Genomic DNA, 27870 nt, shown 5'->3' on the forward strand with positions numbered 1-27870 from the left:
TGCCTGGTGTAGTTTTTCAGGCACCCCCAAACTTGGCCCTCCAGATGTTTTGGGACTACAGTTCCCATCATCCATGATCACTGGTCCTGTTAGCTAGGGATGATGGGAGTTGTAGTCCCAAAACATCTGGAGGGCCAAGTCTGGGGATGCCTGGAACTGTACATGGTCTTTGGGTGGCTAGAGAGAGTGATAGCAGCACAAGACAACTAGTGGTGGTGTGAATGGTTTCTTACTGCTATAGCCACCGATTCCTCTCACTTGCTCACCCTGCCCTCCTCCCCATCCTAATGGCGTGACAGACAGACAGAAGGGGCGGGGGTAAACAGAGCAGAAACCACCATATTTTCCAGTGTGATCTTATATCTGTTACCTATTATTATTTTAACAAAATTCATATACAGTGCTTGATTGTGAGAAATCTCTAAGCGGCTTAGCTATGCAGTAGAACCTCAAAGTTAATCAGCACAAAGCTGATCTGAACTTCAAGAAAAGAGCATGGCGCAGTCTTCATTGGACTCTGAAACTTCAGAATTCAGGTGTGTCTTCACATAAGCAGAAAGCCCCTTCATGCAAAATACTTCCAGCACATGAATCCTCACTCTTTTGATAGTTTTTCATGTGCAGTGACTTTCAGGGGGACCCTAGAAAGGCTTTAAAAGGAGATAAGACAATGCAGGAGATGGTTATTTTCCCATAATAGCTGAGTGGGACCTCCCTATTCAGAGGTGATGTGTTGCTGAATACTATTTGTTGGAGAGCAACAGCAGGAGAAGGCTATTGCCTTCATTCCTTACTGTGGACTTCCTTAGAGCATCTGGTTGGGCACTGTGAGGAAACAGGATGCAGAAGTAGATGGACCTTTGGTCTGTGGCAACAAGCTTCTTATGCTGTTAGGGAGGCAGTAAGAGAATTGACCCCCTTCATGGATCACTGCCTTGTCGTGGCGAAGGGGCTCGAAGAACTCAGAGAAGCTATGAGCTATGCTGTGCAGGACCACCCAAGATGGACACGTCATAGCCGAAAGTTTAGACTAAATGTGATCCACCTGGAGAAGGAACTGGCAAACCACTCCAGTATTTTGCCAAGAAAACTCCATGGACATAAAAAAGGAGAAGCTTCGAGAAGAAAGTGAGTGTTTCCAAGGCATGCTCTGGTTCATGGGGTCATGGAGAATCGAACACGACTAAGACGACAACACAACAACAACAAGAAGAGAATTGACAGATACAAGGATATCAAAGCAAACTAATGTTTGATTTGTTAGTGAAGTTCAGTCTATGGAGGCTGCCATTTTTTTGGGAGCAGTAGTGGAAGAGGGAACATTTAACCTTTCCCCTCACAATCCTTTCCTGATAAAAAGCGTCCTTTCCCTATTTGCTCTGTGTCTCCCTTCCCATGGGACAAACAGAGGTCTTGATTGGGAGAATAACCCTTCTGCACCACTGCTCCCCAAAGCTGCTTTTCAGAAAACATTGGGAGATGCAGTCATCACAGATCTAAAGAATATGTACTTTGTTTCTTAGTGTCCTTGAACTGAAATTTGGACAGTGCACACCTGTTACCAGACACAGGACGCAGTTTGCAACAAAGCACTACAAATGTTGCATTTTGAGCATTTGTGGCAGCATTCAAACCTTGAATGGTGGCAAACATGCATGTCCAACTCACATGGGTTGGAAGCCACCATACACAGGGTTTGTAATCTCTTTTCCTGCGGTTCCAGATTCCCAGTGCTTGTATGAATAGGGCTACTGCGGGCCCTACAGTAATAGAACTCTCTTCCTCTAAAAACCTGCCAAAAGTTGAACCTGAACATTTTCTTGAAGTCTTGGAAGGCAGTTTTGTTTGGATTAGTTGCTTATTGCTGTGGATAAGCAAACAGTAGGTGGTTTTTAATTTGGTAGAATTTGCATTTTTACAGTATGGCTTTCTTTACAATAACTTTAATTTGTTTTATGATGTTTTTAATAATCTTGATTGCTTGGGGCTGAGTGAGCTTAAAATCTACACGGGGGAATAAATGAGCAGAAATCATGGTAAGAGAAAGTTCATCACTTTCTGCCCGCTCTAAACTCAAATGGGAATCAGACCCAAGAGTTTTCAGTGCCTAGTCCCAAGCCCAGATGGCAAGTGCTTTGCTCACAAAGTCTTGAGATATTGCTTTTAATTTACTGACCCGAGCATTTTCTTTTTCGAAAATGCACATTAGCTTAAAAAATATAGTCTTAATTTTATTCTTAATTATCAGAATATATCATTTCAGTATCTAAAATTGTAGAGATGAAAATGTTAGCTTTTAGCAAGTGACTCATTTTTAAAGTTGTGAATAAATTGGAACCATTAAATGAGAACTCACATTTTAGGTGTGTGTGTGTATGTATTCCAGGTATTCTGTACAGGAATTCCATTTTGCTATCATACATCCATGTGGTTCTGGCAGTGCTGATGTCTTGATTCATAGTTACTGTTATTTCATCTGCCTTCTGAAAAGGCAAGGCTTCACAGCAAGATTTTCATCAGTGAGTCCTTGCTTAAGATCACAGGCTGCATGTAAAGGTGGTGTTTCCCCTTCGCATTAACACTCCAGCACAGTCAGCATGGTATCTGCAGTCTTTATTCCTAAAATATGACTTGCCACAGTTGGAGGAAGAATGCTGGAAGACAGTGGTAATGTTGCATGGTAGCATTGCACATTTTCATATATGAGACTTAAATTTCACTGAAACTTCCCTTGTGCTAGATGGGATGGGGAACCTGTTACCCTCTAGATGTCCCATCAGCCTCAACCAGCCTGATCAGTGGTAAGGGATAATGGGAGGTGTAGTACAAGAGCAATTGGAACAATTGGAAAAAAATTGAGGGTGGGCATTGTAATTCAAATGAGCTTTCTGGGCAGTGTAGGTTTTCCTTTCACTTACCCACTCTGAAATATACAAATTCACAAGGATGGCCACTAATCTCAGTCTTACCCCTGTATATGCAAGATGAGAATGGTAACTGTGGTCTACCTTGACTATAAGATGCCCTAAGGATTGCTGACATAATATATGAGCAGCAGTTTTGAACACCTGAAATGTGCTACACAAAAGTTAGCTTTTAATTTCATATCACTTTTTAAATCACAGGAACAGTACCAAAGTCAAAGAGCAACAGGCGAAGCTTTTATTTCCACAAAATGTAGACAGTTGCCAGGCTAGGGTATATTACGTTACAATATTTGACACAGCACCAGATTAGCAATTAGATAACAATTTCAATCTTGTTTAACTGTGTTCTATCCGATGGGTCTTCATGACAGGAAAATATTATTGATTGGACCATTTTGGTCATAGTAAACAGAGTTGTCTTGAAGGTGATGGATTTACCCTGATCAGTCTATAAATAATATATCCTTTCACAGTCTGGTATTACTCTAGTCTTTTACATCAATGTTGGGCAGATATGATGTTTAGAGAATTGGCTTTTTTATAGTAGAACCTCAAACTTTATCACTAAGGTTCAATTTCAAATCTAGGTGAATAGATTATTGTCAGGCCATGAAGCAACATTATTTAATTTTTCTAGATGTAGTGAACTTTGTGAGGTTTTTTTGAACCCTCAGATAAAATCTGAGGCTGTGTACACATTTTACGTTTCCAGCACATTCAAAGCACATTCTTTCTCCCAAATAGTTCTGTGTGTCATAGTTTGTTAAGGGTTGCCACGTATTGTGAGGGGTAAATACAGAACCCAGAATTATTTGAGGGAAAGAGTGGGCTTTAAATGCATTGTATGTACACAGCCTGCTTTTCAAGTATGTACAAAACCTTTAGAAACAGCAGGAGTCATGTAGCTATGCATGTATGTAGAAACTTGTCCCACAATCTATCCTCTTGTTCACTTGTAAGGAAAACTGCAGTATTATCAAGTTTTAGAAGCTCAAGAAGGCTCATCTGTATGTATTTTTTGGTTTGTGCAAGTGAATATACGTTGTGTGTCAGTGTATAGAAATCGTTATATGCATTCCCATCAAATTTTCTGGGTGATTCAGCCAGGCATTTCTTACATTCTTCCTGCATCAGAGGTTAGGGATCTGTGGCTCTCCAGACATTGGTCTCCAACAACAACATCTGCCCCAGCTAGCACGGCCAATGCTGAAAAATGATGACCTGCTGCTTCCATTTCATATCCAAGATGCATCAATAGAAGTATGTTAGCTTACATGGAAACTTTTGAAAATACAGTTCCTATTCTTAGCATGCTCTCACGATTTAGACTCCTTAAAAATGTGTGTTAATTTAAGTGGTGAAATTGTTCGACATCAACTTTCTGTTGAATTAACTGATAGCAGGTGTCACTAGATGGTGCTGTTGGATAAGGTCTTCCAATGGCTCCTTATTAGCTGAGCAAATAGCCAGCATTGTTTGTCCAAAGTTGAAGAGAGTGCTGGGTGGGAGGTCTTGGGAAAAGTCTCAGAGCTTGTCTTGGCTCCTGATCAGAGTAAACTTTCAGCAGCATTTGCACACAAGTATTGCTGCCGAGCTGAGTTTCCTGAAAGAAGACTGCCTGAATGCTCTTTGTTATACTCTTCTGAGTTGTGACTCTTGTCCTTTTATTTCATTTATTTGTGATTGCATTTATATCCCAACTTTCCACTAAGGAGTTCAAGCTGGCAGATTTAGCTCTTCTTCTCCCCTGGTTTTCTGGGTCCTAGTCCAACACTCTAACCAGGTGTATCTGTTACACCTGCAATATGTATGCCACTCTCAACACCACAATGGTATCTTCTGTTAAGTAGAAGAACTGCAAGATCTAGAAAGTACTATGTTTCCCCATATAAACTTGCCCAGACCGCAACATTATTGTCTGAAGCCCTTCTTTTTGTGCCACCTCCAGGAAAGTCTGAAGGGTGGTGATGAAAGAACAGGCCTTTCCTGTAGTGGTCTCCATCTATGGAGTGTTCTCACCAGGAGGTCCGCCTGGTCTCAACTCTGTCACCTATTTGGTACTAGGCAAAGATGTCCTCGTCCCCATCGCTGAGTATTTGAGCTTCACCAATGACTGGATGATTTTATTCTATGTTTTTAATATATCTATGTATTTTTATTATTGTACATACTCTCACTGTAAAACACTGCAAGGTTTTTGTAGTGTGAACTGATATATACACTTAATAAACCAAGTATAAACCTAACCTAGAACACCTGCTACTAGTGCAGAACATAAAATAGAAGTCCCATGGTCTTGGATGTGATATCTGTAATGTTGGGTGTCCCCCTCTATCTGACCTTTGCCTTATTTTCTGTTAGTATAAAATGTCAATATGAGAAATGATCCTGAGTCACTAAGACCATTAGTGGAAACACCCTTCTGTGAATACTGTATATAGAACACAGGGCCTTGCATATTGATTCACAGTGTAGCTGGAACAAACTGTATGGAACATCTGCAAAGGTGAGTCAATGCAGACAAAACACATCCAACTCTTCAATTCTTTGATTCTAGCCCACATGCTTGTTTCCCCCCCATTTCTTTCATTCTTTTACTGAATGCAACAGTGCAAAATGAATGCAAGGTTAGCATAAATGGTAGCATTATGATCTGCCAACGAGGCCAGTCGGACTCACAATTCATATTTACAAAGGGTGACTATATTGCTGTGCTCGTTCACTTTCAAAACCCTTGCTATTGTGCTATTGGCATTACAAGCAGATATGCCAGGACAAATATTCAGAACACAGAAACCAGGCTGCAGCCCTAGAAACAGTTACACACACACACATCCCTTTGAAATCAGTGGATATTGTCTATCAATATAGAGAATTGCATCCTTTAGGACAGGTATCTTAAAAATTTTCAGGACCCACTTAACCCAAACATTTGGGGACCCATATACTGTATTTTGCTGTGTATAAGACACCCCCATGTATAAGATGACCCCTATTTTTTGAGCCCAAAATTAAGAAATAAATCATTGCAACATTCCGTGTATAAGACAACCCCCAATTTTAAACTTTAAAAATCTGGGGGGAAATATAGTCTTATACATGGAAAAATACAGTAATAATCTTTTACCATCTTAGGGACTCCTTAGAGTTTGCTCCTTAGCCTTGTCTTCTCCTAAAGATGCCCCATAAGGTAGTGAAGGTTTAGGATCAGAGTTTACCATCTAATATTCCTGTGGAATACTCAGTCAACAGATTCAACAGCAACCTTCTGTTTCAACTATTCAAACACCTACTGAAAACTTTTCTATAAACCCAGGCCTATGCAGGCAATTAAGAATACATCTTTCTATAATAGTTAGTTGATGTTTGCTTTAAATTTTTTTTTTAAATAAATGGTTGAATGTATTATTGTTGTAAGCTACTTTGATTTTTCTAATGAAATAGTGGCATATACATATTTTTTATAAATGTTGCATGTTGAGATAACACTGGAGCGTGCCTCTGGGCATGAAGTCAAATCGCTGCTTTAGCAGCATTGAAATGACCTCTCCAGGACACAAGCCTGAGCAGTGTGTATGGAGGTCCTGGGCTGTCCAGATGTCCAGATCCTCATCTTGGACTGATGTCGTCCAAAGGAAAACAGAGCAATATGTTTGACACCAGCTTGGCTGCAGGAGTTGCTGGAAGGAGGCGTACAAGGCACCATCCAACCATCTTAGGGACTCCTTAGAGTTTACTCCTTAGCATTGTCTTCTCCTGAAGATGTCCTGCAATGTAGTGGAGGTTTAGGATCAGAGTTTACTATCTTCTAGATGGGCTACCTTCCCAGATTGACGAGCCCCATCTGCCCCTCACTTCCCTCTACAGCATGCGTAGAGATCACCTTCTTCACCATTGGACCCACTATTGGTCTCATCCACTCAATCCACTGGAGCCTGTCATTGCATGCAGGAGAAGTCCGTAATTCACCAAGGGTTTGAGACCCATCAGTGACCCTCACCTGGTTTAGCTGGCCAGTCAAAGCTGTTCCCAGGATGTGGCTGCTGTCACATGCTGACAGCTTCTAGGAGCCACAGGTGAGAGCTGAGTGCAGGGTGGGGACCAAAGGTGGACAAACTATCCCAGAAGGAGTATGACGTGCCTCCCACCAGAGGTACTGCCCCCTCCCCTAACACTCCATGCACCCCTATACGTATATATATATTTGCATGGTAGTAGTGGCTTTGTTGCAACCCACTGCAGCCAGTTAGTGGGACCTAACCCACCATTTGAAGACCAGTGCTTTAGCTCACTTAACCTCAGCACTGCAAATTTCACCTAAACCCAATAATCACAATTCAACACAATGTTGAAATGCACTGAAGCCTAATTCATTTTTTTTTTGCCTAAGCATGCCTTTTTCCTCCGTGACCAACTTGTTAAAGATGTCCTGTTGATGTAGGATGTGTTCATCAATCAACTTCTAGAGGGCAGCAGAAGACTGCATTTCAGCAGTATAAACACTGCCTATGCATAACTGTAAGTGTGGAGGTTCCTATCCTATCCACCCACGTACAGTAAATCAATGCATGATGTAAGGAACTCTACCATTTCCTTCTATAGGAAAATGGCTAGTTTCTCCCCCCTCCCCCAATTAATTCACTCTTCCCTCTCTTTAAAAAATGACCAAGTGCTCAATTGGACTTCTTTTATCAATCTTATTGTTTCTTAAATTGAGTGAAATGGACTATGCATATAAATCTTATACTTCCGTTTACTGTATGAGTAATGAGGGCTCAGTTGAGTTGCTAGTGGGGGGAACCCATAGAATTCATTTAGAATACATGCAAAAATAGCTTCCCCTCTCTCTTTCGTTACACGCAGTAGAATGCAAATAGTTTCTGTCTACACATTAAAGAACATCAGGTGCAAAGGGCAGGGGGAGCGTCCATCAGATTTTTAAAAACTGCTTGTCCTGAGTCAGTATCATCCTGGAAATCAAATGCTATTTGATTGAAAATGAGAAGCCCACTTTGATTTTATAAAAAAGATGGTTGTGTGGAGAGAAAGGGCTTTGAAGCCTAGAGACTGTCTTGCTTTTCTTCCCCTTTCCCCCCAAACACGAGATTTTCTTCTACCAGGTCTGACCCAGCAATACTATCAAATGCCAATCTAAATTCATAGGTAACTGTCTATATGATGACAACTCTAATAAATAGCTGAAGAGCTCTTGAGTTTTGTGCTTACTATGCGGAGGGTGGGAGTGGGGGCAAGTTCCCTATCACAGCCATACCTGCAGACATGCAGTCCCACAGAAACTCTTCCTGTTAAGGGTCAAACTAAATGTGACATTAATTGCATGACTGCAATCAGCATGCACTTTTTTTCTTCTTACGTAAATAGCATCCTGGGAAGCCTTGTAACCATTAATGACATTTATCTTTCTTTGACCCTTGTTTTAAATGCTAAAGCTTTGTACTTTTTCTGGCTGAGGGACAGTGGGATTTTTTAAAAAGAATCGCAGATGAATGTAGAAGTGGAACAGAATGGTATTGTGGACAGGGGGAGAGATTGCATTTGGTGCAGATTTTAACATGAACCTATCCAATTTGCTCTTCCTGAAACAATATGCAAGCTGAAACACAACTGTACTTTGAAATTTGGCCTTCTCTGAATCTGTTGATGCAATTCTCCATCCCAAAAATGTGAGCACGGATGCATTTATTAGGGGAAAGTGTGCACAGGAATGCATATACTGGTGAAAACACACAAATGCATTGTATCTGAGGAAACTGCTTGCAGAAATGTGTAGAAATGTGCAGAAATCACCCATCCCTAATTGAGAATGAAGACATGTGAAAGCAACATCGAAAGAGACTGCTCCGGCCACCCCTCCTTGCTCTTAGTCCAGAGAAGAAGCCCAATTAACCTTCCCAGTGCTGTAGGGGGAACACGGCCTCATTTATTTAAGCAAAGTTCATGTGCGTAGCCACCATTCACCCCTGTGATCCTACAAACAACATTTGCAAACATCTCAAAGAGCACACAGCAGGCTTTGATGCTAATTGGAATAAAAGATGAAATTCTACAAGCTCTGGTGGTTCTTGGACTCGTGTGACTTTGGGGGATGATCCGCATCAAAGGACTTGCCGAAATGAAGTTTAGCTTGGGTTGACAAAGAAAAGGAAAGATATGTATGTAAAGCCAGGAAAACAAAGTGGCTTGGAATGGCAAGCACAACATAACACACAGATGTGACGCTGATACACAGTAAATTGTAGAAGCATGAAAGTAAATTAAATTGTGCGTTCCTGTCCCTATCTTAGTCCCGGTTTGATTGGTGTAGCTTGCCAGAGAAAGCTTCCTTGTTCGTCCGGATTTGTAATTTCTCTGCGAAAAAGTACATCTTTGGGGCCAGTAAGAAGCCAGAATGAAGGAACAGCTCTGCTGCATCTAAATATTGTGATGAGCATTGCTGCCTTGCTTAGTGGCTTCTTGGCCACTAACGCTGAATGCTAATTAATAGGCAATCAAGGTTAACTTGCAATTCAGGTCATGCTTACTTGCCAGGGAGTTGAGTCTGGTCTTTGTACCTGGGAGGGTGTGTGCCAAGAAAGGGCACACCAGAAAGCTCTCCTTTTATATTACTGGAGCTATGAGCTGCAGAAGAGAAAGAATATATGCAGTATATGTGCAGTATATGGCACATTCCCCCCCCTTGTGGCTGATAGCAACTCAGGTGGGGACAATCTGCATGTGTTAACTGTTTCCTGCCACGGATCTGGTCCACACTCCCCCCAGTTGATTTTAGGGAAGTTAATGACACTAGGGGAGCCAATCACAACTCTCCAGCATCACATGAAGTTTTGCCTTAACTGTAATTGGTGTAGCCAAAGCAAGACTGATCTGGGAAGGTAGCCCATCTAGAAGAAAGAAAACTCTGAGGTTTACTCTGTTGCCTTGCATCCAGGCCAGTACAGAGCCAGGGGGCAGCTGGGAACCCATGGAAGGTTAAGCCAGCCAACGGGCTCTGCCAGGAACTAGCTGTTTTTTTGTTTGAGTTTATAACTTTATTCTAACAAGACTCCCACCCTGGGCCTCAGACCAAGCTCTGCATGGACCTGCTCGTGACTATACATATTTGTGAGAAAGGTTTTGGGAGTAAATCCTGAGCAAAAACCCATACTCGCTGCCTTGAGGGACATCTTCGGGAGAAGAAAAGGCCAAGGAGGAAACCCTACAAAAATCTGGAGACGGATGGTGTTTTCTATGCCTCCTTCCGGCAACTCCTGCAGCCCACCATGTATTGCTCTGCTTTCCTTTGGACCGCATCAGGGCAGCCCAGGACCTCCATACACACTGCCCAAGCCTGGGGAGTTCAGTTCAGTGCTGCTAATGCATCAACACAGCGCGGGAGGCAGCAGTTATGAGTCTCTGCAGCCAAAGCAGGCGCTGTCATTCTCCAGTGGTTTGTTCCGGCAGCCTCCGCAAATACAGTAGGTGTTATGTACTGAAGTTCTCACCCTGGGCCAGCAGGGGGATACTGTAGATAGTTATGCAAATGAAGGATCGAAAGTGACGTTCAGTGATTGGATAGTTTTAGAAAGTTGCTACAGTTCCATTGTTCTGGAGCGCTATAGTTCAGTTCTATTCTGGCCTCTGAATAAAGAAGAGCTGTTTGAAGAATCACTGTGTCGTCTGCTATGTTCGCCCACAACTTAACAGTAGGCTACAGGTGTTTAGCCCTGTGGTGCATGGAAGGTGGTGCTGGAAATGTGCCGAAGAGGCTGGAGCTGCTCAGCATGCCTCTCATCTCAGAACAAGTGATCCTAATCACATTAGATGATTAGAATCTGCACAAGGCTATAACTTTTGCAAACATGGTAAATATTTGCAGCAGGTCTGCTGATTGTTTGCTAGGGAGGATCTCTCTTTTATTTTCTTTTTGTATGAGCATAATCTCTCTTGAGTTTGTGACTGATTTCATCACTGACCCTCGTTTAAAGGCATGCAAATTTGTCACCCAACAGAAATTATTATTATTTCAATCTTATTTAACTTTTTTAAAAATAATCCAATTTATTATGGACTGCAATAATGATCATTTACATTTTAGACAACTGGGAAAAAGTTCAATTTAAGTGCTTAGCAAGTATGTTAATATTATTTGTCCTACCACCAACATTTTTGTATCGGAGCTGACATGAGAAATTATGCTCTCACATTTAAAATGCATCGCTACAATTTGCCATAAATTATCAAAAATAATTTATGTCAACACCTTTGTGTTATTTAATAACTTGAAGATTTAGATGGTCCTAAAATGGCTGCTCAACCAGTCCGGTGGTGGGAGACGTTTGCGGCCCGGTGTGCTGTTTCCCTGTCCTTCTGAAGCCACGCTGTCCTGCAAACCTTTGCTCCGCTCCCGTGGCCGTTGTGGAGGCTGCTGGGTTCCCACCAAACCCGGGGGGGGGGGACAGGACGGGACTGCCTGGGCACAAAAAATCAGTTTTGCCTTAATTCTATTTCTACTGAGTTCAGTTCCTTTTTGCCAAGGCTTTGCTTTATTCAACTGTTGCAGTTTCCAGCCTCCATGAGACTGACATGAAAGCTGTCATTTTGGGTTTGAAATAATTATGCGAACAAACATTCAGTTCCATATCATTTGGCATAAGAAATAATGAAATGGGAAGGGGTGGGGGGAAATTGACAGAAAGTTCCATAACACTCATTTTGGACTCTGTCTTTGGCTGTGCTGTTGCACGGAGTGTATGATGTGTTGCCTAAGGCAAACTATCTCCTTGTTAAGAAATCCACAAGCTACGTTAAGCTACCAGCTGATCTTCTTAAAGAACCAAACCTAATTTCGAAGGCGGTGACATTTCTGCTGGTGTTTAGAATGAGCAGACTGATTTAACAAAGAAAATGTGCTTAAAAACCAAAAACTAAGGAGTTCATAGCGGGAAGGATTTCATAGCAGGGATACAAAATGCATTCAAGCCTTTAAAATTAGTTTTTTTTTGGGGGGGTGAGTACACAATTGATTGCAACTCGCAAATGAATTGATGGCATGAGGAGAGGCAGCAGAGGAAGGTGATAATGATCACTTGACTAACTTTTCTAACAATCCTACTGGGGAAGATATTGCATTAATGCTGTCCAGCTGTGAGCAGGGAAGCAAAGGTTACGGAGCGTCTTCTCTTTTCAAAATCTCAGAAAAATAGAAGAGAAGAGAGATGGGGTGTAAAGTTTATGAAAATTCTAGTTCTAAGAATTAACAAACAAGGGTGAATGAAGTGTGATCCCACTTCCCAGTTAACCATGGGGGGCTGCAAATATTAAGCTTTGTTTTCCAGAGCACCCAACTGCAGAATTTTACAAGAGTTGCAAACTCACCAATGTTGGCCCTCAAAACTCAGCACCTAAAGCCTCTCCTCCTTACAGAGGGGAGGAGTTGTGAGCGGGAGCCATTTCCTGCATTGGCAGGGGGCGTTTCGGCCCCTACCCAGCTATCCCGGCAGTTCGAATCCCCGCGACAGGCTGAGCTCCCGTTGCTCGGTCCCTGCTCCTGCCAACCTAGCAGTTTGAAAGCACGAAGTGCAAGTAGATAAATAGGTACCACTCCGGTGGGAAGGTAAACGGCATTTCCGTGCACTGTTCTGGTTTTCCAGAAGCAGCTCAGTCATGCTGGCTACATGACCCGGAAGCTGTCTGTGGACAAACGCCGGCTCCCTCGGCCAATAAAGCGAGATGAGCAACATCAGAGTTATCTGTGACTTGACCTAACGGTCAGGGGTCCCTTTACCTTTAGGAGGTGCAAAACAGCATTTTAGTGGGAATTTTGCAAGAGGGAGGCTGAAAGGCCCCACAGGCTGGGGAGTTATCCTTGCCCTGGGGCCAAGCACTGCTATTGGTCAGTTGGTCCTATGTCCAGGGGGTTGCCCTCTGGTTTCTGCCGCCATTGGCCAATTTGGCGGCAGGAGGACAATCCAACCTGCAATAGACCAGTTCACAGAGGAGGCCCGGGACCTGCTACACTCTTCGCTTGTGATTCTCAGGAACTGGTATTCAGAAGTATAGTGCCTCAGACAATGGAAGCAGCCAAACAAACATTTATTGAACTGGTATATATTTTACAAGCTATTTGGTAAGTCCGCCTATCCTTAAACAAAACAAAGGTGTTACATATTCACCTGAATTCTTATTTCCTTTGCATATTTGAATCTCCCTGCCTCAAAGCTGAAGGAAGTCACTGGAGCAACAGCAGAAAAAAACACACAAATTGATTCCTTGTATTATCTCGCGCAAATCAACATAGAGGAGATGTATCTCCCCCTCATTTAATTCTGTTTTCTTTCTAAAGGTCAGCTTTTGAAATGAATGTGAATTCTTTCTCATCTGACTATAATTATTTAAGGCTTAACAACAAATCTATTCTTACAGTCTCTTTTGTCTTGGGTTTGAATTGCTTGCTGTTAAATGAATTGCTTATCAGGTTTCTTTTTTCTTATTCTGCAAATCATATGTGCGCTGCTGTCAGACTCCTGTCTATTAATTGGTGGAACTGAGATCTGAATGCAGATGGTAAACCTATTAATAAATGATGGTTGGGGAAATACTTATTGATTCATACAGGAAAAATTATATATACATACTTCTGCGTCGTTTTGGATAATGTGGGACTTTAATCCTTCATTGATTTTTCTTTATTTGCAAATTAAGCTTAAAATACGTATGCTGTAATAGAAAAAAAAAATTGCCCTGGGTTGCAGTTGCTCAGTTTTGAGGAATAAAACATACCAACAATGTTCTCATTAAGGCGGCAAATTAAACAATAGTGAGATCGAGCATGTTTTGACTTTTGCACAGATATAGATCCAATTTGTTTATTACATTTAGGCTGCAAACTCACCACACACTTAAAGTTTCCCTTGAAAACAAGGATTGCAGTTTGTTAAAGGTGTTGAGAATTGTAGCTCTATGAAAGGTAAACTGCAGTTCCCAGGATTCTCTCTCTCCCTCCGTCTGTGTGTATGAGAGAGAGCATCCTTTAAATGTGTTTTCAATATATGCTGTGTACACAGCCTTATACCCCTTATGTTCCGTCCAATGACCTCAAGAAGGCATACAGGCTACTTTCCCCACTCTCAGTTTTAACCACCACAGGTATTCTGTGAGGTATGTTCAGCTGAGAGATGATGACTGCTCCAGGATTGCCAGATCAGTTTTATATTTGAGTGGAAATTTGAACCCTGACCTCCTCAGTCCTTATCTGACTCTCTGACCACTCTGCCACCATGAAACATAAACATATTGGGTTGTATCCAACTAAGTTGTCCCACTAATGCAAGGTCTACGGCCTGTGCAGTGGGACTCCCTCTCTCTGTATAACCCCCACCCTAAGTCTGATAGGGAGGGTTGAGGGGAAACCCAAAAAAGATGTTTCTGGAGAGGGGTGCGCTTGTGAGTTGAAGGTGCTCTGTATGTGTGCTATTTTAATAGTAAAATAATTACACAGTAGACATATGGGAAACCTTTCAGGCAGTCTAGCAGTTTTCCTCTGGTTTCTGGCTCTGATACTTTGAGTTAGAAACAAAATGGTAGCTGTAGCAACTGAATGTGCGTAAGGGTTTAAGACTCCTCTTGGTCAGTCTTTTGTACGGTTGGAATATTCCCCCTATCATCTTGCTCTAGCCGCTCCTCAATGTGGGTTTCTGTGACATGATACAAACTCAAGAAATAATTGGTCACAATGCAAAACTATAGTTACTTAGGGTATTAGAATCAATACCATTCGGCAAGTCATGGTTTGTGAGTGACCAGCAAGCAGGAACTGATATTATGGTTTGAAGTTGCTTGATATTACAAACCAAACCGTTGTTTTTGGGACCTTAAAGGCCACTTTTGGGGATAGCATCAAGGGGAAGTGGGAAACCATGGTTTGTCTGTATGCCTAAAACACAAATCATGGTTTGGTATCCACAGTTGGTTCAAAGCACAATTTTGTGTTGCATCTAAACCACCAGTTTTTAATAGGTTACATTTCAGTGGGATCTGCCCAGCTATAGGTGCAAACCTACACTGTGGAGACATAAAACATAAGATTTGTTCTGGTGAGGTACAGTTCTCTTTCAAAGAAGATTAGCTTTTCAAATGAGATTAGCGGTTTTAAGCTTGATCTCTGCCTGCAAAGTAAAGATATCATTTCTGAAGCTACATGCCTTCTGCATGAGGAATTTACACAGAATTCTCATGTTAGAAATGAAGAAGCCCTGGAAGCCGCACATGCTGAAAATAGAAATCACTGTGACCCCCCCCTCAGTAAACCTGCCCCCCCAGAATGCTTTTTAGTTTTGTTTAGAGTGAGCCTTATCACTCTTGAAAGTGAGCTCTGTCACTGCTAGAGACCTGCACCGATAAGGCTGCAGAGACCCTTGTGCTAAAAAAGAAATAAAGAAATCAGCACAAGAAATCTGCAGAAGGGAGATAGGCCAGGCCAGAAAGCAGATACCATCATCTCCTGACAGAACCATCAACAGCCTGAGAGAACTGTTGGGGCAGACCCTCTGTCTTTCCCTCTCTGGGCCTACTTACACCTGCTTACTCTGTCTCCAGTGCAAGCCAAGCATACCCTCCAACATTTCTCTGATGAAAATGGGAACGTCCTATTCCATAATCATATTATTAATAATAATTTTACTATTTATAACCTGCCCGTCTGACTGGGTTGCCCCAGCCACTCTGGGCGGCTTCCAACATATATGAAAGCCTAATAAAACATTAAGCATTAAAAAAACTTCCCTATACATGGCTGCCTTCAGATGGCTTGGGGACTGGATAACTCCATACCCTCCAACATTTCTATGATGAAAATAGGGAAGTCCTAAGGAAAAGTGGGACATTCCGGGACCAAAACAGAAACCGGGACAGCTTCTATAAAACCGGGACTATCCCTGGAAATTAGGGACACTTGCAGGGTCTGCAACTGCTGATTTGGGAAGCAGTATGTACACAAGGTTCTTATGAAATGCTGTGTTTTGCTGCATTTCCCCCCATCTTTGATCTGAACTGAGAAAAAGAACAACCTGTGTTTTAAGCCTGTAATGTGTACAAAGTCTGCAATGCGTACAAAGTCAAAATGTCTTGAGGGAAGGCAGAAGGAATGGAGACCAGGCCAGGGGAACATGTGCCATCAACTGGCAAATGGGAAGCAATGCTGGGCTCCTCCTACCCTTGTTCCCAATGTACAGTAGATGTTTATTCCCACCCCCCTTGTTCCTGATGTAGATCTTCAATCACCCCTTCTTCTCTGGAAGAAAAACAAATTTATGCACTTAGAATCATAGAGTTGGAATAGACCACAAGGGCCCTCGAGTCCAACCCCCTGCCAAGCAGGAAACACCATCAGAGCACTCCTGACATATGGTTGTCAAGCCTCTGCTTAAAGACCTCCAAAGAAGGAGACTCCACCACACTCCTTGGCAGCAAATTCCACTGTCGAACAGCTCTTACTGTCAGGAAGTTCTTCCTAATGTTTAGGTGGAATCTTCTTTCTTGTAGTTTGGATCCATTGCTCCGTCTATCCATTGCACTTCTATCATGTTGCCTCTTACTTGCCTTTTCTCTAAATTACGAATCCCCAAATGTTGTCACCTTTCCTCACAGGGGAGCTGTTCCATCTCCTTCTGCCATTTCAAGTTCTCTGTGAAATCCGATGAATAGTAGTTACAAACCAGTAGCCATACATTGTGGGAGGGATTCAAGTTTAGGTTTGCAAAGTTAAGTGAGTTCAAGTGCTCTAGCACAACAAATCCACTTTTTAAAAAAAGAATTGGTCTTTTTGCAGCTAGAGAAGTGATGGAGAAATGCTTTGAAAAATGTGTAATAAACAAATCACTAATGGGAAGATGTATAAGGATCTTGCAATTAAGACCAAGTATAATCTAACCTTTGCATAATCTTTGTGTGAGCAAACCATGCTCAATAAACAGGTCTTTTTGAATAGCCCTTTGTTGCAAACTCTCCATGGACCCCTCCTTTGATACTGTGTCTTATTTAGGTGTCATAATTCTGTTGTGACTTTATCAGAGCCTCGAGTCCAAAAGAAAGGGAAATTTGTTTGGAGGACCATTACATAACTGAGTGTGGTTGGGGTATGCGAATGGGTAAAGCAGCTGGGATCTGTGACGGAACCTTTGTGATCCCGCTGTGATCATCCTCTCCTATATGGAATTTTATAATTGGAATTGTAGGAAAAACATAAATTAAAATGATGACAAATGATTTACCTCGCCTTTTATGTTGTTGCTTCCTGGAGTTTTATATCATGGCTGTGCAAAAGCTCTATTTACCAAACAGTGGGTAGCCTGTGCCCATTAAAGTAATAATCCTATGTACTTTATTTTTTTTTGTTTAAAAATTAATTTTCCCTCATGAAATTGGAGACCTTGCATAGTAACAATATGACCTTTTAAAATTAACTCACTTTTTCTTACGTCTTTGTTTATTTGTTTGTTCTTTGAGTTTGCACTTTAGGATTTCTAAGGATAAAGTAATCCTAATATTGAATCCTGTTGATGAAAACTATATTATGGAAATGTCTGAATCACTTACTGTGATATGTAGATCAAAGATTGGGCAAAGTGCTATGAATAGCGAATGCTGGAAATTACTTTAAACCTGTCACAGGCCAGCTGGCAAACAGAATGGCCCGAATCTGTGACTGTGAGGAATAACTGAAATTTTGAAAAGTTGTACTAGAGAAACCCATTTTGGCTGAGAACAACGGTCCTCCCTCATCCCCAGGGAAAATGTACTTTACCACTGTGGGACTGGAGCAGAAATATTTAATAGGAGATAGATAAATAGATGAAATGATAAAACATTATCTAAGATTAATCAAAGGATCATTAGGCAAGTATCTCAACACTGAAGAAGTACTTTTACATTAAATTTTGTTGCTTTAATTTTTTAAAAAAGATTATACCATTCAGGTACAAAGGTGATTGGCTGTTTTCTCTCCATAATTACTAAATAGGTCCATTGGACATTACGTTTGCAGACTCTTGAATTTCAGCCAAAACTGGGTTTTATAATTCTTTAATGTCTACAGTGCAGCTGGATAATGTTAAGTTTACACATGCCCAGAGTCTAATGCATTTATCTGTTCCAAAATTGATTCTCATTTTTGCCATTACTCTTATTGGACTGTGTTAAATAATAAACAGCCAGGTGTCAGCAATCTGAACAATGATGCCTCTGCTAAATCTTCTGTGGATGAAGGTGCACCTGCCAGACATATTTCCAAGAAGACACAATAATTTATTCTGGTTAAATTGCTTCTGCACAAGACTAATTAGATGCATAAAGAAAAGGAAGCTGGAATCCTTGGTGCCTGATGCAGTTCTTGGAACTGGCCTTCCAGGTAGGGATGTGTAACTGCACAAAAGCTCTTGTTGCTTTCAGCAGAGTTGTTTAAGCTCCAGGCACCACAATGGTGCCAGTTTCAGTATTACTGGTAAACTTGACTTTAAATGAGGGGTGGGAAATCTGTGGCCCCCCAGCTCCTATTGGCCACAGCCAGTGTGGTCAATGGTTAGGGATGATGGGAGCTGGAGTCCAACAATATTTGGAGGGCCACAGGTTCCTGGTTTAAATAGTGTTTTTATTTGGAATTAAGTGCCCAGTCCTCACACACAAGGGCCTCTTCTTCTTCTTTGGCGATGACTCGTAGCTGAGTAAGATTGTCTTCCATTAACACGGTTTTAACAGTGAGTCTGTAAGTGACTGTGGAGGCCAGTTGTGGATCCACACGTCCTTCCACAGTGGGGACATAGGTTTCCAGGCGGGAGTTGATCACGGTGAGAGTTTGCCAAATGTGCCTTCCTCTTAGCACGTTTCTCCCTTTTGTCCTGAGTCTGAGCGTCTTCAAAGCCCATGACACCTTTGGTAAAGGCTGTTCTCCAATTGGAGCACTCACATACCCATGTTTCCCGGTTGTCGGTGTTTATACTACATTTTTAAAGATTTGCCTTGAGAGAGTCTTTAAACCTCTTTTGTTGACCACTGCTATTCCACTTTCCATTTTTAAGTTCAGAATAGAGCAGTTGCTTTGGAAGACATAATCAGGCATCCGCACAACATGACCAGTCCAATAAAGTTGATGTTGAAGAATCATTGCTTCAACACTGGTGATCTTTGCTTCTTCCAGTTCACTGGCATTAGTTTGCCTGTCTTCCCAAGTGATGTGTATAATTTTTCAGAGACACCATTGATGGAATCTTTCAAGGAGTTGGAGATGGCATTTGTAAGTGGTCCATGTTTCACAAGCATATAGTATGGTTGGTAGTACAATAGCTTTGTACACAAGCATTTTGGCTTCCCTGTGAATGTCCCAGTCCTCATGTCCCACTCTACATGAGCTGAGGCACTGCCTTGACAGTGCTTAGGTACTATGCGGCACCACACTCAATGTGACTCTTTCTGTGGTCAAATTCAAAACTGCCCCTTTTTCATCTGCTCTTACAGCATACACACCATATGGCAGAAAACTGGTCTCAGACTCTACTACCATAGCAAGTGCCCATGACTTACATTTCCAATATATGAAATACTGATGATCCGCTTAATGAGCCATTGATGAACATTGTGAACAACTGAGCCATGGCAATTCTACAGAGAGAGCTTCTTTGCCTGTAATTTCTTATCAGTTTCTTAGGAATGTTCCTCTGGAATGGAAGGCTGAATCTAAGATGCACTGAAAGTAAAAAGGTCATTGCCTTGAGTCCTGTGTGTATATCCCTATAAATGTATGAAATCTTGAGAGTTTCAAGTTAAGTGGGCTTAAGAGACTTCTCCATTACAAGTTAATGCTTTCTGTCATAATTGTAGCCTAGAGACTGGACTTTTCCAGAAAGACCCTAGGCTGGAATGGCAGAAACATTAATAGTGGCTGCAACTGGATGGAGGGAAGTGCCCTGGCTTGAGATGTTTTGGGCTAGAAGAAAGGATCAAGATGGTTGAAGTTGAGGAACAGCATAGCCCAAGGTCTTACATGCTTTAGAAGCAGGAAGGGGGTCTTCAGACCCACTGCCTAAGGCAATCTGGGATCGCTTCCCTATGCGCCTCAGAAACGTCCTTTGCCCCTTCCAAGCAGGGAAGTGAAATCCTGGCCCAGCAGTCAGAAGGAATAAGAGTGGAACTACACGGGATAGAGAGTCTGCCAGAGGCATATGTTTGAATCCTTTCTTATGGGCACAATTGATTGGAAAATAATAATGCTTCCTTCCTTGGCCTCCTCTGCTTGCCTCTGTGCTGAAAAGGACATAGATGAAAGGTGACAGAGGAAGGCACAAACAATATGAGAAGCCTCAGACTAGTCCTTAAACAATATTGAAATGAATGGAAGATAACGGCATTGAAATCCCGAGGCAGTCACAAACTGTGGACTTAGCAAAGTACAGAGGTTGCCTATGCATTTTAACATACCAGAAATCCTTGGCTGGTTTCCAGAGTATGGTAGTAGTCACCAAGGACATTTTTATGATCGACATAGTGTTATCCTACACTGTTAAAGCCATCAAATTGTAGAAGGAGTTTCCATAGTTTTAACTCTGGGAAGTGGCATAAAGCAAAATAAGCAACTATCGCCCATGTTGTTGTTTTACTTCCTGGTTGGTTGTCATGGAAACATTAGCAATGGCCTACTTGCCAAGGGATGAAAGGGGAGGCCTGTAATCACATTTCTGAGTTTCAGAGCAGCAGGCGGGTCTGTTGAACCTCCCTCGTGTCCTCTGAAGAATTCTGTTGGGAATGCAATCCTATGCACGCTTACCTAGAAAACGGGCCCCATTGAATGTCATAGGACTTACTCTGGAGTAGACCAGCATAGGACTGCAGTGTTGGATGCTTAGCTGGCCAAGGTTGCTGTGTTTTGTCTCCAGAGATCAATAAAGCTAATTTGACAAATCTGCCTTTAATAAACAATCCAGGATATGGCGAACGGGCAAAGTTTCAGAAGAATGGGCTGGAAGAGCACTGTCAGTTTGGCTTTCAGCCATTGTGAGAAAGGAAGGTGTGTGTATGTGTGTGTGTGTGTGTGTGTGACACACACACACACACACACACACACACACACACAGAGAGAGAGATAGAGAGAGAAAACATGTCCTTCCAGCTTTCTTCCCCTGCCATATGTATCAGCATTTGACCTACCTGTGACCTCAGGTCCACGTGCTTCAGCCCCCTCACCCCACCCCAAAGCCAAATGAAGCGATAACTGTAGCTGGTCAATAATCCCGGATTTAACTGGCCCATGAGACACCAGCATTGGTGTCCTGTGGGTGATATCTAAATTAGATGGCAGTCAGGTATGTGTACACTGGCGCGGTCATTAGAGTGGGCAGATGTGCACAGCTAATGGCTTACCGAGAGGATTGCTACAGGGGGAATTCCTTGAGAAGCTGCAGCAAAAGTCACACTTACAGTCAGAAAAGGTCCTTTTTCTCTCTCCAAAGCATCATTTAACTGCAACGAAACACATGGTTGAATAAACAAAAACAAAACAGAAACCTTGCACCACAGGGTTCGTTTTAGGTGTGGTTTTTAATCTTTATATGTGCCTCTTGGGTTGTAAGGTCATCCGAAAACTAGTGGGGCGTTTTCCCTCTCCCTTTCTTCTACACCAGCAAATACCGAGGACTTAAACCACGAGATTTGGAGAATACTGCGGGGTCCAATTCACGGCTGCACTCACACTTTACACATGTAAGCAGAAATGCCCACAATCTCATTAGACCACTGAAAACTCGCCACAGTTACAAAGGAAACTAAATGCGCTGCTGACCTGCGTGCCAGTATCTATGCAAATCTGAAACAGAAGCTGAGATTTATATATGCTTTACATACCCCCGAGGAAATACCTATTTTATAGCACTGATGGAGCAGATGTAGTTTTCTCTGTGAAATGTGAGTGGAATCTAATCAGGGTCGATGGTGGTAGGGGAGAGAGAAGCACTCTATGTATTCAAAACAAGCAAATGCCTACGCCACCCCTTAAACCTGCTGGCACATCGGAATGGATAGAAATGCCATCTCTGAACTAATTAGGCGCTTTATTGTATACCACGGCTATACATTTGCATGCCTGCCTTAGCAGAATCTTATTCCCTTCCAGCTGCACTGAAGAGACAAAAATAAATCTTACATTTTGATGGTATAATTGACAGCATGACAAAGTTTCCAGCACGAGACGGCACAGTCCCTTTGGAAATGTTTGAAAATGGAGGTCCGGTAATTTCTTCCCCCCTACCCAAAAAACAATTCCATTTTACAGCTATGCAAGTTTTTAAAAAAGGGGTAGGGAAAAACAAGCGCACAAGATGGCTTTGGGGGGAAAAACCCCATCCCTAATAGAGCCAGTTACAGCAATCAACAGTCTGCTAATGCTGAGATACATCTGTGCGTTTTGCAATTGGAAAGTGATTATTATGCTTCAGACACTGAACTCATGGACTTCTGTTTAACTGTTTAACTGTCGTGCCATCAAAAATCCTCCATACCTGGCACGGTTAACATCTGAGCAATCCTAAACATTCTAAAATTAGATGTATATTCAGAAGGTGTTTGAATAGCTCCTGGAGCACAGGCAGGGGCAATAATGTACATATCCATGAATAAAACATCTTTTTGAGGGCATAAACAGAGCAGAGGCATCGGTGGAAAAGAATAGAACATATGCAACAATGAATCAAGAAGGAAATTTGTCCTTAATTTACACCCCACACAGGATCACTGTACTTGGAAAGAAGCAGAATTATTCACAGCAACATCCAGCGAAATGCATACAAAGTTACAGTGCAGAGATTTTAATCCATAGATTTCTATGCCACCTGAAAGTGGGAGCGGGGAAGAATGGCAAACTACCACTGATCCTTCAGTGAATGGATCCAAGGAGACAGATGGCTGAGGGGTTATGCTGACAATCAGTTCAAAGAGCACCACAGTGATCAGGGCCAGCTTAGGATTGGAAGGTCTTGGGCAAAGTGCCTTCTAATAAGCCACCACTTAAATTAATGGGTCCCAGTTGGAACAGTACTCCAAGACTGGCTGGGAGCCACCATTTTAACTCCCCACAACACACAAAATTGCTCAGTCTCTATCTATCTATCTATCTATCTATCTATCTATCTATCTATCTACCTATCTATCTATGTAGTAGTGTCACTCCAGAGCATTGTGGGAAATTGAAAGGCTGGCATACCCAGCTGCCCAGTGTGGCGGGCCTGGTGAAGGTGTTAGGATGCCAGGTTCTGATGCTGAGACTGACTTTGGCATTTTAGTTCCCCCTCATCCTGCTTCATCTATCAGCGGTTCTCAACCTGTGGGTCTCCAGATGTTGTTGGACTCCCATCATCCCTGAGCTCTGGCCTTGCTAGCTAGGGGTGATGGGAGTTGTAGTTCAACAACATCTGGGACCAACAGGTTGAGAAATGCTCATCAGTTTCCTAAGAGTATCTTTCTCTTTGCAGGCTGAGAACTAGTGTCACAACATGGCACAGGACTTGAGAGGGAATGTCACCCTTTATTATTGGGGAAGAGCCATAGCTTAGTGCTAGTGGATTTTCTTTTCATGCAATGAGTTTGTGGTTCGATCCCCAGCATACCCGCACAGGAGACCCTTGTACAGTGGCGGAGCTTCATGCTCCGGCACTGGGGGTGGGGTGGAGAGCAGGTGGGGGCAGGGCTGATGCGTGTCCCGGGGGTGGGGCGCGTCGCCTGCAGGGATGTGGCATCCAGCGCGGGCGGGGGGGGGGGCAGCTGCAATGACACCCCACTGGGATCGTGCTGCCGGGGGGGTGCACTCCCCCCCACTCCTCTTCCTCTGCCAGTGCCCTTGTATGAAACCTTGGAATATCACTGCCAGTCAGCGCAGACAAAACCCTGGGCTGACGATCTTACTTAGAATAAGGCATATTCCTATTGGAGAGTACAGAATAAACACTACAACTCTTTAACTGAGATATTCAGAGTATTCTCTCAGAGTATTAATTAGAAGAATACACAGAAAAATGCATTTTAAACAAAACCACTGAAATTACATAGTAACAAATACTAATACTAATAATTCCAATGCATAACCAATGAGACAATTCTATAAACAATAACTTCATAATTATGAAACATATTGAGCCCCATTCTTAGTTATTCGGCCCATGACAAAAAGTATACTATAGCAAAATTGCCTTGCTGCGCAGTTGAAGTGTGGACTTCTCTTGCGACTGACCTCCAGATCTGTGCCTCATTTCTTGCAGAACAGAGGTGGGAGTAGCACCCTGGATAGCTCCATGAATAGCTGAAACACAAGCTCAGTTGATGATGCTTCCTCCTCCAGCAAACTCAGGCTGAGCCTTAGATAGAGCTGCAATGCTTTCCTGGTAGCCAGCTCCACTCGCATTACACAAAGCGTCTTCAGTTAAAGGGACCTAGCCTGATTTAACAGTCGTTCATCCTGACAGCACAGGAGAGAGTATGTTCTACTGGGACTTCTGGGCTTGAGGCCTTGGAATCAGAAGACAGCAACATAATATCCTCAGGCCAGAGAGGTGCATGCCAAAGGGCACCTCTTGTGCTGGAATTTCTAGAGCTGGGGGATGTGAATGTCTGGGACTGGTTCTGAGGGTGATTCTCTCTCACCTTCTGATGTTCTTCCATGGTCCATGGCCTTATCCTTTAAATATGGGTGATGGTGGGACATGCAATTCTGTCAAGGTCATGGTAAGAATGAAGTTTGTCTGGCTACCATGATTTGTTGGTCCCTAGTTGTATGGGTATTATTAAGGTAAAGGACCCCTGGACGGTTAAGTCCAGTCAAAGGCGACTATGGGGTGTGGCAGTCATATCACTTTCAGGCCGAGGAAGCCAGCATTTGTCCACAGACAGCTTTCTGCGTCATGTGGCCAGCATGACTAAACCGATTCTGGTGCAATGGGACACCGTGACGGAAGCCAGAGCACATGGAAATGCCATTTACCTTTCCGCCACAGTGGTGCCTATTTATCTACTTGCACTGGCATGCTTTCGAACTGCTAGGTTGGTAGGAACTAGGACAGAGCAACGGGAGCTCACCCCGTCATGGGGATTCGAACTGCTGACCTTCCAATTGGCAAGCCCAAGAGGCTCAGTGGTTTAGACCACAGCACCACCGCGTCCTACACTGAACACACAAATAATTGGGTGGGACTGGCTGCCACAGTTCCAACCCCACTTTCCATATGTTCCACATGCCCCATAGGTGGTCACCTGAACAGGCTTAGAGTTTGGTACACATTGCAGCTGTGTGCAGAAATAAAGAGCCTGGTAAGACTGCTCGCTGAAAGAATAAAAGAAAGCTAAAGTTAGCAAAGCCATTCTGAGCACAAGCTCACATATGCCCATTACGGAGTCATGAGGTCAATAGAACAAAGGAGTCCTAACACAAGGGCGAAGAAAGAAAGACTGGCTGGAGAAGAAGGAGGAAGGAAGGAACACAATCTACATGATAACAGGTAGTTATTAAAGAAGGAACCAACAGGAGGAAGAAAAGGTTGCTTTTTTTGTCTGTTGCTCACCACTGATTCAAGAAACTGACTACAAGTCACTACAAGGATGAACAGCTACAGTGGTGCCTCGCAAGACGAAAAGAATCCGTTCTCTGATTCTCTTCGTCTAGCGGTTTTTTCGTCTTGTGAAGCAAGCCCATTGAAGGATTAGCGGATTAGCGCTATTAGCGGCTTTTGGCGGCTTTTATCGGCTTATCGGATCAGCTGATAAGCGGCATAGCAGCTTAGAAAAAGGGGGGGGGGGAGAAAAAAAATCCTCGCAGGAACTCGCAAGACATTTTCATCTTGCAAAGCAAGCCCATAGGAGATTCGTTTTGCGAAGCACCTCCAAAACGGAAAACTCTTTTGTCTAGCGAGTTTTCCGTCTTGTGAGGCATTCGTCTTGTGGGGCACCACTGTATCTTTAAATCAGGGGTGCCCAAACGTTTTCCGAAGAGGGCCAGATTTGATGAAGTGAACGTGCATGAGAGCCGGCCAAAGTTGCTGAGCTTTTTTAGGATTTTACCCAGGGTGTACTGCCATGGGGGCCAGATTAAAGCAACCAGCGGATCGGATTAGGCCCCCGAAATGAACTTTGGACATGCCTGCTTTAAATGGATAAAAGTATTTTAAATTATTATTTATTAGATAAAAGAAATTATTTGTTATTTCTTGAGCAATCTCTCTCTGTCTGTCTTTTTTAACCCGCCCCCGTAACTTTCTAAATAACAAATGTATTTCTCTTTGTTTACAAGCACTGAAAAATCCCTCAAAATTTGAACTTTCAATACTGAGTCATAGCAGTAGCATGGGCCCTTCTCTTTCACATAACTTTCCCAAGAATTTGGGAACTTTTCAAAGGAATCAAGCACATTCTTCAACATTTTGCTAGAGGCTGTATAGAATATCAGTGCAGGCATCTGAGATGAAGGATGCACATTCATGGCTTAGATTCCTCTGTTCTTCTTCCTGTATTCCTACTGAAAAAAACACAACAGAACTGAGGCACCAACCTCCTCTTTATTTTCCATATAATTAATCTCACTGTGAGGTACACTAGCTTTGTGCACTAAAAAATAATAATATTGAGTGCAGATAATCTCTCTGCGTATAGTGTTGCAAATGTTGCTCTGGAACAGAGCAGCAGAGGAAGAAATCAGCTTTTGCACATAGCATCCATAGAAATGTGTTCTTGAGTATAATTTATACTTGATTGGACAGAACATTTATTTAAAAACTTGGAATCGATAAAGTCTGTATCTCTTGTTTGGAGAAACTTCTTAAAGTCTACTTGGAAAATGTTGGCTCTTTAAAAAAGGAACTAGAGACATGAAAATCTTCTAATCTTTGCATTCACAAGGCTGGCTGACTTAGCCGTGTGTGTGTGTGTGTGTGTGTGAAGGAACCTTCCATCAAACAATATTCTGTCAAAAGTTCTTGTTTGGTAACATAGCTGCTAGGCAAGGAAATAAAAACCCTCATTAGTGTTCAGACTGCAACGCTTATTTCAGGGTGGGTTCCAAGCCATAAAATTACAAACAACACATCAGTAATCAAATCAACACTCCTCTTAAAAGCTAAAATTTGGGTTACATAAGTACATTAAATACAATTGCAGTTTACATCCCACAAACAATTAAGTGAATGTTGTTGTTGTTTAGTCGTTTAGTCGTGTCCGACTCTTCGTAACCCCATGGACCAGAGCACACCAGGCACTTCTGTCTTCCACTGCCTCCCACAGTTTGGTCAAACTCATGCTGGTAGCTTCGAGAACACTGTCCAACCATCTTGTCCTCTGTCGTCCCCTTCTCCTTGTGCCCTCCATCTTTCCCAACATCAGGATCTTTTCCAGGGAGTCTTCTCTTCTCATGAGGTGGCCAAAGTATTGGAGTCTCAGCTTCACGATTTGTCCTTCCAGTGAGCACTCAAGGCTGACTTCTCTAAGAATTGATAGGTTTGATCTTCTTGCAGTCCATGGGACTCTCAAGAGTCTCCTCCAGCACCATAATTCAAAAGCATCAATTCTTCGGCGATCAGCCTTCTTTATGGTCCAGTTCTCACTTCCATACATCACTACTGGGAAAACCATAGCTTTTACTATACGGACATTTGTTGGCAAGGTGATGTCTCTACATTTTAAGATGCTGTCTAGGTTTGTCATTGCTTTTCTTCCAAGAAGCAGGCGTCTTTTAATTTTGTGGCTGCTGTCACCATCTGCAGTGATCATGGAGCCCAAGAAAGTAAAATCTCTCACTGCCTCCATTTCTTCCCCTTCTATTTGCCAGGAGGTGATGGGACCAGTGGCCATGATCTTCGTTTTTTTGATGTTGAGCTTCAGACCATATTAAGTGAATTAAGATTAAGTGAATAGCCAGGTTTTAAGTTGT

The 27870-nt window shown here is 42.6% G+C and overlaps 1 long non-coding RNA gene across 1 annotated transcript; it reads left to right on the forward strand.

Moving 5' to 3' along the window:
• The first annotated feature begins 19 nt into the window (after positions 1-19).
• Positions 20-5171, forward strand: LOC310713443. Its single transcript, XR_014529251.1, has 2 exons — positions 20-4187; positions 4876-5171. It is a non-coding gene; the product is annotated as an uncharacterized lncRNA (long non-coding RNA).
• Positions 5172-27870: the final 22699 nt, after the last annotated feature.

The sequence above is a fragment of the Podarcis liolepis genome (assembly GCF_965112155.1).
Source record: "Podarcis liolepis genome assembly, chromosome: 8".
Taxonomy (NCBI): domain Eukaryota; kingdom Metazoa; phylum Chordata; class Lepidosauria; order Squamata; family Lacertidae; genus Podarcis; species Podarcis liolepis.